This window comes from Petaurus breviceps, unplaced genomic scaffold (assembly GCF_028583685.1).
Source record: "Petaurus breviceps papuanus isolate PSGF00001 unplaced genomic scaffold, PetGlider_PUasm1.0 90740, whole genome shotgun sequence".
NCBI classification, from domain to species: Eukaryota; Metazoa; Chordata; class Mammalia; order Diprotodontia; family Petauridae; genus Petaurus; species Petaurus breviceps.
In genome coordinates, this window is record NW_027187330.1 from 3,476,552 (window position 1) to 3,492,119 (window position 15,568).

The 15,568-nt window shown below is 38.4% G+C and overlaps 1 protein-coding gene and 1 long non-coding RNA gene across 5 annotated transcripts in view; one reads left to right on the forward strand and one right to left on the reverse strand.

Moving 5' to 3' along the window:
* Nucleotides 1-15,568, forward strand: part of LOC138145542 (uncharacterized) — a 196,365-nt gene that overhangs the window by 76,317 nt on the left and 104,480 nt on the right. For 2 of the 4 annotated variants that reach the window (XR_011164247.1, XR_011164248.1), the window contains one exon: nucleotides 1,982-5,533. The exons of the other annotated variants lie outside the window; for them this stretch is intronic. This is a non-coding gene — a long non-coding RNA (uncharacterized lncRNA). Of the gene's footprint in view, nucleotides 1-1,981; nucleotides 5,534-15,568 lie in introns of those variants that run through there. 4 annotated transcript variants of the gene reach the window in all.
* HPSE2 (heparanase 2 (inactive)) overlaps nucleotides 1-15,568 on the reverse strand; it is a 730,895-nt gene that overhangs the window by 56,727 nt on the left and 658,600 nt on the right. The gene's annotated exons all lie outside the window — the stretch shown is intronic.

Sequence of the window (15,568 nt, forward strand, 5' to 3'; positions counted from 1 at the left end):
ATGCATGGCTGAACCTGAAATGGCTACAATGTGTAACTGGTGGGAAAGCATGACTGAATCCATTCTGTCTATCAATACAATTAACAGAGGACAATATAAACAGGATGTAAATGGGATCCAGGAGAAGGGCTCATCCAATCAGGAGATGCCCTTTTCAGGCACATTTGAGACAGATAGGTCACCTGAGCTTTTCCCAAGACTAAGGAAATGCTATCTGATAACAGGGATGTTCTCCTACTTCCTAATGATTGCTCTGGTGAAAGCTTACTGTGCAAAATGCCACAACTTTGGCAAATCTTAACCTGATTTTCACAGAAAAGTTCTCAAATAACCTGATGTTTTATATTTTGAACCCACAAATGGGTTTCCTGTGCTTTTGTGTTCCATGTCTCTGTGTCAGGTTAGAACCATTAGATATCCATATCTATAACCAGGCCTGACAATAAGGTGGTTTATATAGAACAATGTGAAATCTAAAAGGAAATTACAAATGCAATCTGTACATCATTTATAGCTTGTAAGGTACTTTAATTGGTGTACAGTTTTATGTAATTTAAAATGGTTAATGTTGGTACTTCACAAAGTACTCTATATTAATGATCCCTCAGGCATAAGATACAACTCTAGATATCTTAATATATACAGTATTTAAGCTGCCATTGGGTTTAGGACACTTGAGACTTAATTAGCAAAAAAGAACAGAGAGTTTAATATTCAGGAGGAGTTCTTAGAATGATGGTCAATGGGAATGTGGAGAATAAACCTCATCCCTTTTGTGATACCTAAAAAAAAGAGGAAGAGGCTGTGGGTTGAGAAACCAGACTTGCAATTTATTCTTGGCTTAACCCTGTGGCTAAATAGATTTATGCCTATGTTGAACACAGCAGAAAGTGAACACAAACCTAGTCTCTCAGATCTGGAAAAGACCTCAGATGTCATTCATTCACTCATTGTGCATAAAATGTTAATGCTGGGGGAGGAACAAAGTTAAAGCATGACACCATTCTGGCCCCCATGAAATTTGCAGTTAGTAAATCAGTAAGTTCAGTGATCTCATTTTACTTACAAGGAAACATACTAAGACAAGTGGAAGTATGGTAGTTAGCTAATTAATACAAGATAGCTAAACTGCATAATTCTTGCCAAAAAATAGGGCTGACAATATTTGAATCAGCCTTAAATGATGCATGATTCCACTAGGTAACTCTAATTGTATTCTAGGTGGTTGCTACTTAACAATTATCCAGTCTTGGAGTTGCACATATTTTTGAAGAACAAAAAAAGACTTTTATATTTAACTATATTCTGCCTCCTACAAGGAATTAGTTTAGAGTTTTTAAGAAGCATATTTGGAATTAATCCTCTTCCCAACAGAAACCAGCATCAATGTCCGAACAATAGCCAACATACTAAAATTTCTATATAAGAAATTACAGAATAATCAAATTTCATACTTAAAAATTTTAAGTAGATGCTTGATTCATTAAGATTCTGTCTCTCTCTTTTTTTTTAAAAGCAATCAGAGTTAAGTAACTTGCTCAGGGTTACATGGCCAGTTATTTCTGGGTGTGATCCCCAGGTCATCCCGACACTGGAGCCAGTGCTCTTACTGAGATTCCCTGTCTTTGCTTACCAGTAATATTAGGTTTTTGAAGAGTTAAATCAAGTCAACAAGCATTTAATAATACATACTACGTGCCAAGCGCTGGGGATACCAAGAAAGACAAAAACCAGGCCTCCTCTTAAGGACCTCACAGTGTGATTTAAGAAAGAAGAGAGAATGGTCTGAAACAGTGACACAGACTATGGATTCTTGAACTATGTTATTAAATAATTGGTAAAATCTTGGCTCCAGAGAATTACTAGTGACTGGGAATGAAATTCTTTGCCATTAGTTAGAGATATTATTGTAAATCTCATTGTATAACTGGATATTTCTGACATTTGCAAGAGTATTAAAGGTATGGCCATCTCTCCTCAGATGCAGATGGAGATAGTCCAGGACTCTGAACCTGAGTGCCTTGGGAAGAGCAGTGTTTCCAGTCTAATTCCCTTAGTCATCATCCTGGGAAGCAGCCTCTGAGGAGATGTGGCCAGGTGATTGCTCCTGCAGGTGCCAATCACAGCTACTGAAAACCCAGAAAACAAGCTTTTATAACAAGGCCTTGGCATTCTCAAATAGTTCAACATCAGAAATGAATATGATTTCATCAGTGGAAATTACATTGAAGAAGAAACACAACCATCTGCTTTGCCGCTATACCTTAAGAACCACAGGACCATTCTATATGATTTGCAACTGAAACCATTTATATGTGTTATTTCCCTCATTAGAGTATGAGTTCTTTGCCAGCAGTATGGTCTTCTTTTCTGTTTGTAATCCCAGCATGTAGTACAGTGTTGTATATAGAGTAAGTGCTCAAAAAAAGTTTCATTAATTTATTTATCAATCTTGAGTTGTACAATATAAATCTTTCCACACAGAACTTTTATTTTTTTGCTGATGTTTTGAGCCCCAGGCATAAAACAGAATGGCTTAACTCTGAGCCCCAGTAGTCTCTACGTGGAAAATTAGAGCATTTGGGGTAGGCTGTGAGGGCAAGGGCATAAGTGAAGCATAGAATAATGAAATAGGCCCTAGGAAATATATCTGTGCATTTGAAAAATAAAAAAAAATCTACAGATTTGCTCTGAATGATATTGGTTAATGGCAAGTGTTAGCACCTGTTTCAATACTATATGCGAAACATTAAAAAGGTGCTATAAAAATTGTGTTCTGGTTAGGGATTAAAAGCTCTGTTCAACTTGCAGCTTCATAAACTTTCATCTCTCTCATGAAAGTTTCTTTGTCAAGTTGGAAGAGGAAATCTGGGAGAATTAGGAAGAAAAAAGCTCAAGACTATGAAGGTCTTAAAGGGGAGGATGCCTTTCAGTGAAGTCTGAACCCTCTTCCCCCCACATCCACTCTCCATATGCTGCCCTCCCCAGAGTCGCTGAGCTTCAAGCCCAGTTGTCTTTTGTGAGTCCTCACCCTCCTTGCCCTTGTTGGGCAGCATCTAACACAGCTGGCCACTTTCTCCTTTTAGAAGCCCTTTTCCCTCTGGGCTTCCCCAGCACGGTGCAGTGCTGATTGTCTGCCTGACTCTAGGGCTTTTTCAACGACCCTTAAGTACGGGTGTTCCCTAGAGCCCACACTAGCCTTCATTTATCATTTTAAAAAATTCTATGACTTCTCATGGGGATCTCAGCCATGCCTGTGTTGGAATAAGAGGTCATGGCTGGAACACATGAGAACTGCATTTAGCTCTGGTTTGTGGGAGGAAGGGGAAAGTAAGAGAATTTCAATTGCTACAGAGTGCAAACTAGGACCTTTGTTTATTAACAAAAGAGAAATGGAAGGAGAGAAAGTGTTACAGTGCATATCATGCTCATTCTTCCTAATCACTCTCCAAGCTCTGGCCCCTTGTGCGCCTCCCTTCCCAACCAACCCCAAGGGCTCTTTTTTTTCCCCCACATAGATGATTGGGGCTCAGAGATACATAATTTTGACATATCTGTTAGGATTCTTTCCAATTGCTTTCCAAATCCTGAAACTGCTCTGTGGGCATGGCACTGGGCTCTACTCCGCACACAATTTTACTAGTTAGCTGCAAAGCCTGGGAATCTGCACTTAAAATATGAATCTTTATCATTACCTGGATTCCTAAATTATGGTTTTCCTAAGGGAAAACTCATTCCTTTGAGAATCCAGATTCACTCACAAACTACAAATGCTCCATATCTGAACACTCCCTGACTCCTAACAGTTAAATGCAATCTCCTTTCTTTACTCACACCACAACTCTGCAACAATTCAATCACTCACTGTCTACACTGCTGTCCAAACTCTTTACTTCCCTTTTAAAATGCTGCATAAACACACAGGGGCTAGATTCCCTATTGCAAAGTAATTGTAACCATTAACTCCAATGACTTCGCCTAAATAGCTGTGGAATTTGTGGACGTAACTCATAGCTGTAGGCAACTGTAGGCCCATGTATCAACTACAACTGTCCCCTGGTTTAACAGAAAGAAAATGGTATTGACAACGATGCCTATTACATATATTTATGTACATATAATACACACACATACATTATATATACATACATATTACATGTAGTGTAAAAGTGGTTACAAAAACTAAAAACATAGTTCTGAATGTAGGCATTTGCGCAAATTGCTTATTACTTATGCCTAATTATCATGTGACACAAGAATAATTATGCATATCATTAAATATATTTCAGAATAATTTTACGGTAGCTAAGAAGTGGCTGTATCAGGCCCCGTCTTTAGCTTTTGCTTATTGCAGGGCAACAGTGACCTTCTAATTACAACTGCCAGAAACTTATGAGACTAACCGCCTAAGACGCACATGAAAACGTCTCATTACATCTGAGTAACACTCCATAGTCTCAGTCTTAGTAAGTTATTGCTCATGTAACATGGGTGATTGCTTATAACTAAAGTATTTAGTGGGTATAAAAATGCTCTATAGTTTAGCAAAGTGTGTATGACTTCAATAACTATTCAGAAGGTGAGAGGTTAAGTGGCAGAGTGTATAGATAGCTGGCCTTGGAGTCAGAAATTCTTAGATCCAAGTTCTGTGTCTGACCTTCTCGCTGTGTGATCCTGGCCAACCCTTTAGTATCCTAGTTGAATATTTAGAGCTCAAAGTTGCAGAGTGGGTGCTAATCTGCATGGTAGATGAAGTTTCTCTACCAATGAAATAAGAGAAATTTAAAAAAGATCATTAAGTTCTACTAAGTATAATGTTCTATGCTGGGCCCTGGAGGGGGATACAAAAATAAAAAAATAAATACAATGAACTTGGTCCTCAAGGACCTTCCAAATGAGAATTTCATTTATCATTAAGTTAAAGATCTCACTAACAGTGACTGAGGACCAGGGGTGGAAGGCTAGATTAGAAATCCAAATAGGGAAAAAATGCAGCATGAAAAGTTAAAAGAAAAAATCCTTTAAGAATACATTTTATTGCTGGAAAAAAGGAGACTGTGATTGTACAAGTGCCAGATGGAGAACAACTCACTATGTGGGATTATGACTGGCAAAGACCTAGGAGTTACAGTATATAACACAATGAGCTGAATGAACAGTACAGTGCTACAGTTATAAAAGGAGGCGGGATCCTCAGGATAGACATGCAGTGATACAGGATAATATGGAGGTTGGGATGGAATCTTCCAATTATCCTCTACACAGTCAGACTTAGCATTAGTCTTGTGACTAGTCCTAGACTCCACAATTTAAGAGGAATGTGGAAAATCTGGAGAGAACTCAGAGAAGAGCCAACAGGATGATTAAAGGATTAGAAAATTAGATCTATGAGAGAAACTCTTGCATTATTCATCTTGGAAAGCAGGTTAAGAAGCAGTATTAAAAGGAATCTTAGTAACACAAAGACAACTTTGGTCATTCTCTAGCTCCCATCATCGAAATCCAGAGGAAGAGAACAGACACTAGAAACAAATTTGCCATCTTGAAGGTCTTCTGAGCATTTGAGATCAACCCAGAGCCCTAGGAGTCTCACAAAATGGGTTATCCAGGCTTAACCCAGTAGCAAGTCAAACTTCTATAAGGGAATGCAGACAGACTGCTGTCAATAGTCTAACTTTAGCCTTGAAGTTAGTTAGCTTTTCATCAGCTACAAGGCATGACAGAGCTCCTGTTGGCAGCTTACAGAAGGGTACTGGCAAGAAACCCACACAAGGAATAATGGAATTTGAATTGTTATATGAAGACTACGGACACACACACAATTAGTTGGAAAACCTTCATATTCTCCTCCTTGGTACCAGATCAGATCAAATCTGATCTGATTACTTGGGCATTGTGGCATTCTCTGGTCCTTCTCCCCTTTAGAGACTTTGGAGAATACTGAACATGGTTGGGTGATCTCAGAATCTGTGGGAAGACATCTGATAGATGCCTTGTTCTTGCAGCCTTCCTAGCTTTGGAAATGAAAAAAAAGAAAACATTTCTCCCAGTTTCTTTTTCTTTTAGACTTATGCTTTTGAGAACTATCCACCTAAGATTTTACTAAGGTACTTTTAATGTATGTTTTACATCACCATTAATAATGATGAGAAGGTCTTAACTGTTTCCCTTGGCCCCTGTAGTATCCAGCACTGTATCCCTCAAATTCACCACCGACTCATTAATCACTACCCCCTACTTAAAATTCTCCAGTTACTTTTCTGTACTTTTGACTGGCTCAGATTCTAGTAGTATACATATGTTTTGAAAGCTGGATTTCATAAGAAGTTATTCTATATATTTATTATTCATTAAGTTACCTTCGATTATAAAAGATACACCAATAAGAGTCTTAGACAGTGGCAGGAGTAGGAAGGTAGAAATCAAGGATATAATTTAAAAGAGAAATGTAGAGAGAAAGGGGGAGTATTTGATCTGCATTAGTTCCCAAAGCCTTGTGGAGATTTCATCAGAGCTGTTCAGATCAAACTGAGTGAGCCAGCAAAGTCCAGACACACAACTAGTTATAATGACCTTTGGTAAATGAAAAGAAAGGACGTATGGAAACCTGGACACATAGTGGAATCTCAGCACAGAGAAAACTCTATCTGAGCTTCCTGCCTGATTCATTAGCAAAGAGAGGTAACATTTCTTTGATCTACTGAGTAGTCATTAGCACAAAGGGAATAAAGTGATTAAAAAACAATTGCTCAAACTGTACTTGAGTTACCACAAATGAAAAAAGAAGGTTCCTTGTATTTCCAAGAGAAAAAGCATATAAATTTGACAACTCAGACCCACTCAGACCAATTACCAACCATTTCTCATCAAACCATTAAATTCTCTTGACAATGGTGAGAACTATGGTAGGGAATTGTGGAAAATCAATTGTAGGAACCTGGAGCCATGTATATATACACAATGCCTAATAAGTATTTTTTTCTGTGCCCAGAAAACACCTGTATAATAGGCCCCTTAAGGCCCAAGTACCATTCTTTGGGCCCTACCAGGACTAACTGTAAGGCAATCCATCTCTTTCTGTTATACAACACCACACACACACACACACACACACACACACACCACACAATCTCAATCTACATATACAATGCTTAAGATTGTTTAGCAACAGTTTAATAAACATCTATTGAATGCTTATTATCATGTATCAATCTCTGAGCAAACAAAAAGACAAAAAAATGGTCTCTGCTCTAATGGAGCAGACAAGCTACTATCAGGGCAAGAAAAGTATAAAAAATGACTATAATACAAGACATTAAGGATGAGAAGTAAGAGATAACACTACAGTGAGGAGATCAGGGAAAACTTTGTTAAGTAGGTAGGATTTGGATTGAATTTCAGTAGTAGTATTCTGTAGTATTTCAGGAAGCAGAAATTGGGTTATGGGGAGAGAAGGCAATCCGTGAAGGAACCACATTCCTGTTTGACATTTAACACCCTTCATCTGGACCAAAGCTACCTTTCTAGTCAATTATACATTACTCTTCTCCACTCACACATGACCCAGTTAAATAGCCTTCTTACTCTTCCTCATACACAATTTCCATCTCCCCTATTGGGGCCTTTGCATGGTCCAGTCCCATGGTTGGAATGTATTTCTTTCTCAGCAAAGCCACTTGGAATAGCTGGTTTCCTTCAAGGTTCAGTTGGGTCCCCTTGCATTTATTTTGTATCTACTTATATCATAATCTTCTCAAGTAAATGTAAGCTTCTCAAGAGAAAAGGCTTTTTAGTCACAATGCCCCTAGCTCAGTGTCATGTAAATAAGGAATACTTAATATTTATTGTTTGAGCAAAAGTTCAAGGCAAGCAAGGACAACAGTGAGTTGACCCATTTAGCTAGAATGTAGAATGACAGAGAACTATCACTTTCAACCATTTTGCTGGGGGTCATGTTTATCTGTGAACAAAATAACACAGCTGGTATAAAGTACTGAAAGAAGAAGAGGATCATTGCATTTGCTGGTGATCTACCTCCTCCCCCCCACCCCCCACCCCATCAATAACTATGCTGGGGCAGCTAGGTTGCGCAGTGAGTAGAACACCGGCCCTGGAGTCAGGAGAACCTGGGTTCAGATCAGGTCTCAGACACTTCACACACACATACAAACTAGCCGTGTGACCTTGGGCAAGTCACTTAACCCCAATTTCCCTACCCCCCCCAAAAAAGCAAAAACAAAACAAACAAAAAAAATTCCTTTCTCATAGTTAAACATATGTGGTGATAATAAATTTGAAAAAAAAATAACTATGCCAGAATCACAGAATCATAGGATTAGGATCCAGAATCATAGGATTAGAGCTAGATGAAACTGTAGATACTATCTATTCAGTAAACAGTGGAGAGAACTTAGCATGGTACAAAAAAATGTCTTGATATGCTTTGAAAGCAACTTAAGCTCCAAAGCCCATTAGTATGGTATTATCTCCTCATGGCATGATCTTTTCTTCTTCTGGTCTTTTTTTTTTTTCTTTAAAGCAATTGGGGTTAAGTAACTTGCTCAAGGTTACACGGCCAGTTATTTCTGGGTGTGGTGCTGAGTATCTGAGCCCGGATTTGATCCAGGTCATCCTGACACTGGAGCCGGTGCTCTTACTCACTGAGCCACCTGGCCTCCCCTAAGCAATGGGGGTTAAGTAACTTGCTCAAGGTTACATGGCCAGGTGTTTCTGGGTGGGTGCTAAGTGTCTGAGCCCGGGATTCGATCTCCAGGTCTTCTCAACACTGGAGCCGGTGCTCTTACTGGCTGTGCTATCTGGCCGCCCCCTGGTCTTTCTTTAGTGTCCTTTGAGGCAGCAAAGAAACTTCTCACTGTCTGGGCTCTCTTTTGGTATTTGTGAGATACGCTATATTGTCTTAGATCCCCTGGCCCAATGATACTAACTTAGTGTGTTTTCTTCTTTTCATGGGACTGTCAGAATGAAAGAGACTCCATTTTCCACAGGTACCGATTCTTGAGTTTCCTCATTTTGAATGACATAGTGTTGCAAGTATTGAAGAGACAAAATGAGGAGCAAATTAATTGAACATAACAGGCCTAAGCGGATTGAATATAGGACTAAGCAAATGCACTGGTTGTGACATTAGGAAGCCTCATCATAATTCTAGGCTTAAACCTAGAATATATAATACAGGATTTCTTAAGAAGCAAACTTTGTTATTTATGGGGATCACAATGGGTCATTCTGAAGATAAAATAATGCCTTAATATAGAATTTCCTGGCTTTCTCCTGAGTAACTGGAACAGTGTTTATGTTTCGTAACGTTAATCACATGTGATTCTCCTAAATGTGGGATCTAATGGATGCAAAAATTGGTCCAAATGTCAATTTTAAACATATGTTTTTTATACTGAAAGAACTGTACAGTTCCAAACACTAGTTAACTCTTTGGTGGAATTAGGGACTGAGTTTTCTGAAGTGTCTTTGGGTGGTGTTCAAGATGATGAACTTCTCACTACTCCAGTCACAGGTTATTCTAAGAATAGGAAGGCCTATTTATGAAGCAAGGCATTAAGAATTAGGATAACTTGGGGCAGCCAGGTAGTATAGTGAGTAAGAGCACCGGCCCCAGTGTCAGGATGACCTGGGGATCGAATCCGGGCTCAGACACTTAGCACCACACCCAGAAATAACTGGCCGTGTAACCTTGAGCAAGTTACTTAACCCCAATTGCTTAAAAAGAATTAGGATAACTCAGTGAGTTATTCAGTATAGCTCATTGTAAAGGACAAAGTTGGGAAACTGTGAGAAAGACATTATTAGTAAACTATGGGAATATAGAAATTGGATAGAACAATGATAGCCAGTGTTGGGCGTGCTTTCTTGGGGCCTTTAAATGCAGATGAATAACATACTGATTTTGTTGGTCATTAACAGTTATTCTGTTTTTCAAAATGGCCATTTTGAATTTTTTCTAATGACATGAGGATGATCTACTTATTCTTCAGAGAGGAATTGAAGGGACTTTTTTGGTTTCCAAAAGATTTCTCCATTCTATTTGTTGTTTTGTCTAAAGGAAAGAGGCTGAGAGATGACTTAGCTTTTCAGTGTATTTCCACTTAAGACAGAACATGAAAAAACATGTTTAAAGTGATGAAAGGGATTTAGATTAGACATAAAGAAGAACATCCTAATAATTAGGATTGGGGTCATAGGACTAAGGAAAAGGACTAAGGAACAAAGGAGGGGCTAGTTTTCTCTGGAGATCTAACAGTTGCCTGTCTAATACAGTTCTATTTAAGATCTGACTGACTTCTTAAAGCTTTTTGTAGCCTAAAACTTTTATGAGCGTACAATTTTTATTAATGGGACCCTGAGAACTTTTAAACAGACCATAGGAGGATTTCACTATTCTCCATTTCTTTCTCTTTATCCTTTTTTCTTACACCTCTATTTCCCACTTTGACTTTCTTTTTCTCAGTTCAGTTCTTTGTTCTTTTTCATTCCCTTCTCCTTTCTGGAAATAGTCTCCTATTATATCCTCTCACCTTAAAACACTTTGGTTAACTCTTGGTTATCTTTCTTCATTAACCTTTTCCCAAATCTATCTTTTTAAATTCCTACCTTCTAGGCATTTCCACTCTTATAAGACATAGCTGACCACATAACTGTGCTGCTGCTTATACAATAATTTAGCCCTTTGTTATATTCTGGTTTTGAATACAAAATTATTTTGATTGTTTCGCATGTTAAACTTGTTTCCCAACTAGTTAATGAGTCCAAAGAGAGCAAGGACATCATATACTTCTTATATGTGTTTTGCAGTGCTTAGCATAATGCTGGATACATGGTAGGCACAAAAGCCATAGTCATGAATTCACTTCCCATTGGCCTCTGCAGTCTTCAAGACTGAGAATTTCCTTCACAAAATCCTTCTTTTTCCTACATTACATAGCACTAATGTCCTGGACCTCCTACCTCTGGTAAAGTCTTTCTCTTTTTGCCTTTTTTAATGGCTTCCTGTCCCCTTATATACTGGCATTCCCCTAAACTCGTTCTTTAGCCATTTGTTCTAATTCTTCACTCTCCCTTGGGGAGCTCAGCTGTGCTGATCTTAGGATGAGAGCTCAGGAGAAGAGCCCAGGCACTTCAGCCCTGGGGCCTGTTGTGGTTGAGGCAATCTTAGTGAACTACTTTGATTACATTCTCTTCAACCATTGTTTTAAGGTCCCCAGATACAGCAAAGCCTGGTTTCACTGTAAGAATACAAGCTTGGGGCGGCTAGGTGGCACAGTGAGTAAAGCTTGGAGTCAGGAGGATTGGTTCCGGCCTCAGACACTTAACACCCACCCACACACAAAACTAGCCATGTAAACTTGGGCAAGTTACTTAACCCCAATTGCCCTCCAAAAGGCAAAAAAAAAAAAAAAAAGAATGCAAGCTTCTTGAGGGAAGAAACTGTTTCATTTTTTTTTGTCTGCATCTAGCTCAAAGTAGATGCTTAATAAATGTTGGTTGTTTGACAGTTAATTTTACCCAACTGGGATGGAGGCCAATCTGGATCAATGAAAAGTGCTGAAAATAAAACTTTATTTTACTGATTAATTTTTCTTTATATTTTAATTTATTGCATACTTTCAAATACACATACAAACACATGTATGTATATAGGTTATTTATATATGTATGTATATATGTTAACCCATATATGTTAATAATACAATAAGGAAAGAGATCGGAATCTTGTAAGACAGAATCATCAAATGTAGCTTAAGAGGATGTTAGATTTTCTTTAGTCTTAGCATACTACTTGGCACACAGTGCCTAATGAATGTTTGTTTATGATTGATTGACTACTTGTTTAAAAATAGATAAGAACCTATAAATACTACTGCTAAGGCCCTTTCCTCTTATATAACATCCTTTGTTCATGATGCCATCTTATTATTATATACTTGTAAAATCTTTAATAATTTCAAAGATTCTTTAATAAAAATTTGTTCCTATTTCTCTGTAAATGACCTATTACAAAACCCAACTAGTACATGCAAATACTTTTTTTTTGGTCCCCTTTTCTTGTATTAGCCACTTTCCATAGAGAAATAAAAAAAAAATAACATACCATTCAAAAACTGATTGAATATTGCTTAAATTGCAAATGGGGAGGAAAGGTTGAGGATTCTTTGTTTTGCCATTAGTGATTAATCTTCAACTATAGCTATACCCAAGGTAGGGCAACTGAGAATTTTTCCAGAATGCTGAAATTTGGAGGACATTGAAATCCCTTATAGTTATTTAACTGGTAGAAACGATCTAGCACCCAGTGATCAAGAATAATTAATTAGAATAGAAAACTGGCAGATGATCTATTCCTAGCAGCCACATTTTGTTCCTTTCTTCCTATGGGCAGTCATGCCCTGCTCCCTTTTTCACTGGCATTCTAAGAAGTAGGCTCTTAATGCCCTTGGTTTTCTGGTCATTGAAGCCAGTGTCCCAGGACCTCTAGGTTTCTCAAATGTGGAGACTTGTACTTTAAGTTCCAAGGTTTTCTTCTTCCCCCAGCTGGTCAGGGTACCTTTTTTATTGCTTGTTCTAAGAGCATTTTGTGGTACTTGCCATGTCATAAGAATTGCTAGATATATTTCTACCTTCAACTCCTTTAACACTCTTACTCAATTATTACTTACCAACAAAAGCTACCTAAACATCCTAATCATCCCCATCAGAAAAAAATTCAGGAGAAGATCCCATTCTGTCTATAAGAAAATTAGCTTAGAGGTGACTAGGTGGCACAGTGAATAGAGCACTGGCCCTGGAGTCAGGAGGACCTGAGTTCAAATCCGAGCTCAGACACTTAACACACACACACACACAAAAAAAAACTAGCCATGTGACCTTGGGCAAGTCACTTAACCCCAATTGCCCTTCCCCACCCCCAATTACCTTAAAACCATAGGGAATAATTTAACATTTCCCTTGACCTTCTGGGTTCTAAACAGTCACTTATGCTCATTTTTAAAATGAGATGCTTAGGTTCTGTTTAATCTTCCCAAACCAGGAAAATAATTTTATTCTCTTTTGCCTGGTGTCATCAATTACTGGCCACATCTATACTGTTTACGCCTCCCAATTCTGTTCCCCCATTATATCAGTCCTCTCCAACCTACTCTCCCCAACTCTACCCCTAGCAATGTCAACAATGAATCTGCTTTTCCTGGCTTGCCCTGTCTTCTTCAGAAATTCTCTTGTTAAGACAAGGAGAAGGAGTTGTTCTCAATGACCCCAGAGTCCAACACATTATTAACCAAAGTCTATAATTACAACCAACTTTGTTTCTGCTCTCAAGGTCCCTAATCCTGCTTGTTCCACTTGATTAACATAAGTCCTTTCGTTTTAGGGATGGTTATAAGCAAATGGGAATCATAAACATCAATGTAAATGTGGTTAAGTAGAAACCTGACAGGATTAGTTGTTTTTAGTCAATTGTATCCAACTCTTTGTGATACCATTTGGAGTTTTCTTGGCAAAGACACTAAAGTGGTTGTCAGTTCCTTCTCCAGATCATTTGAAGGAAACTGAGGCAAATAGGCCTAAGTGATTTGCCCAAGGATAGTAGACCAGGTTTAATTTGACCACATTTAACAAATATTAAATATTGTAAATTATAAAATAAATTAAAAATATAATAATATACGTTACACATAGTTTGTTACATATACATATGTATTTATGAATGATATTAAATTGAGAAACATCAGAGAGGAGAGTAAAATACTAACTAAAGATGACAATATCTCTTACATTCCTCCCTTCTCTACCACTTCCATCACCACATCCAAGTTCAGAAGCTCATTACCTCTTCTGTGAAGTACTGCACTTGATGGCCTATGTTTTTCATCTGTTGCAAGTCCTTTCTCCCTTTACTTTGTCCTATAACTCAACTCACTGCAATAAACATTTATTAAGCATCATGTGCAAGCCATTAGAGTAGATGCTGGGGATATAAGGCAAAAAATAATAGTCCCTGCTCTCAAGGAGCTCACTATACTCTTCTGAGTTAAATAAACACAAGATATTTGGTAAGAGATTCTTCAAATAGAAGGCAACATATAAGTTGAGACTTAAAGTAAGTGAAGGATTATAAGAGGCAGAGATAAGGAGGAATCCACATGTATTCCAGAATTGTAGACCACCTACACAAAGGAATAAAGATAATGGAAAAACTGTTGAGTTCCCATGATGATAGGTTCATAGATTTAGACCTGAAAGGGACCTTTTGTGTCATAAAGTCCAGCCTACTCATTTCCAGATGATTACAATTAAGGCTCAGAGCACTCAGTGATTGACGTGAGGCAGATATCAAGTGTTGGGTCAACATTTGGATTCAGGTCTTCTTGACTCAAAGCCCAATACTCTTTTGAATGTATCACCCAGCTGGGAATAGAGAGAGTAGATGGTTTGGCTGAGACAGAGTATATGAGAACTAAATCTGGAAACACAGGTTAGGGCCACTTTGAAAGCAGCTTTATGTACCAGGCTAAAGAGTCAGGATTTTAATTTAGAGACAATCAGGAGATGCAAGATTTTTGAGCAGGTGGGTGATGTGGTCAGACCTGTGCCAAGGGAGATTATTTTGGCAGCTGTATGGAGAAGAGACTGGAAATGGGAGTGAATGAAGGCAAAGATTGATAAAGAGGCTAATGTAAAGGCAAGAAGTGATGGAATACTGAACTAGGACAGTGGTAATTTAAGTGGAGAGGAGACACATGAGAGAGATGTTGTGGAGTTATAAATGGTAAGACATGACAAGTGATTAAATAAGGAGGAGGGGAAAGGGAGGGAGGGGAAGAGAGAGAGAGAGAGAGAGAGAGAGAGACAGAGAGAGAGAGAGAGAGAGAGAGAGAGAGAGAGAGAGAGAGAGAGAGAGAGAGAGAGAGAGAGAGAGAGAGAGAGAGAGAGAGAGAGAGAGAGAGAGAGAGAGAGAGAGACAGAGAGAGAGACAGAGAGAGAGAGAGAGACAGACAGAGAGAGAGACAGAGAGACAGAGAGACAGAGACAGAGAGAGACAGAGAGAGAGACAGAGACAGAGAGAGACAGAGAGACAGAGACAGAGAGACAGAGAGAGTTGCAAGTCAGGAAAGATGAAGTTTGTTTCTGACATGCTGAGTCTGAGATGTCCATGGGACATCCAGGTATCAATGTTCCAATATGGAACTAGAATTGAGAAGATATTAGTTTAATAGAAATACAATAGATTTAAAAATGTAATTGAACCCATGGAATCAAATGAAATTACCAGTAAAGTTTAGAGAGAGTAGAGGGTTGAGGACAGAGTCTTGGTGAATATCCATATTTAGGGGATAAAAAAATGGATGATGAGCCAGTAAAGGAGGCTGATGAGTCAGGGAAGAGAGCCAGGGGAGAGCAGTGTGAAGTCAAGGAGGGAGAAGACAGTATCCAGAAAAAGGGCAATGATCCAGAATGGCAAAAGCTACAGTGAAATCAAGAATGATTAAGAACTCAGAAAAGTCACTACATTTATTAGGTAAAAGATCATTAGTCAAGT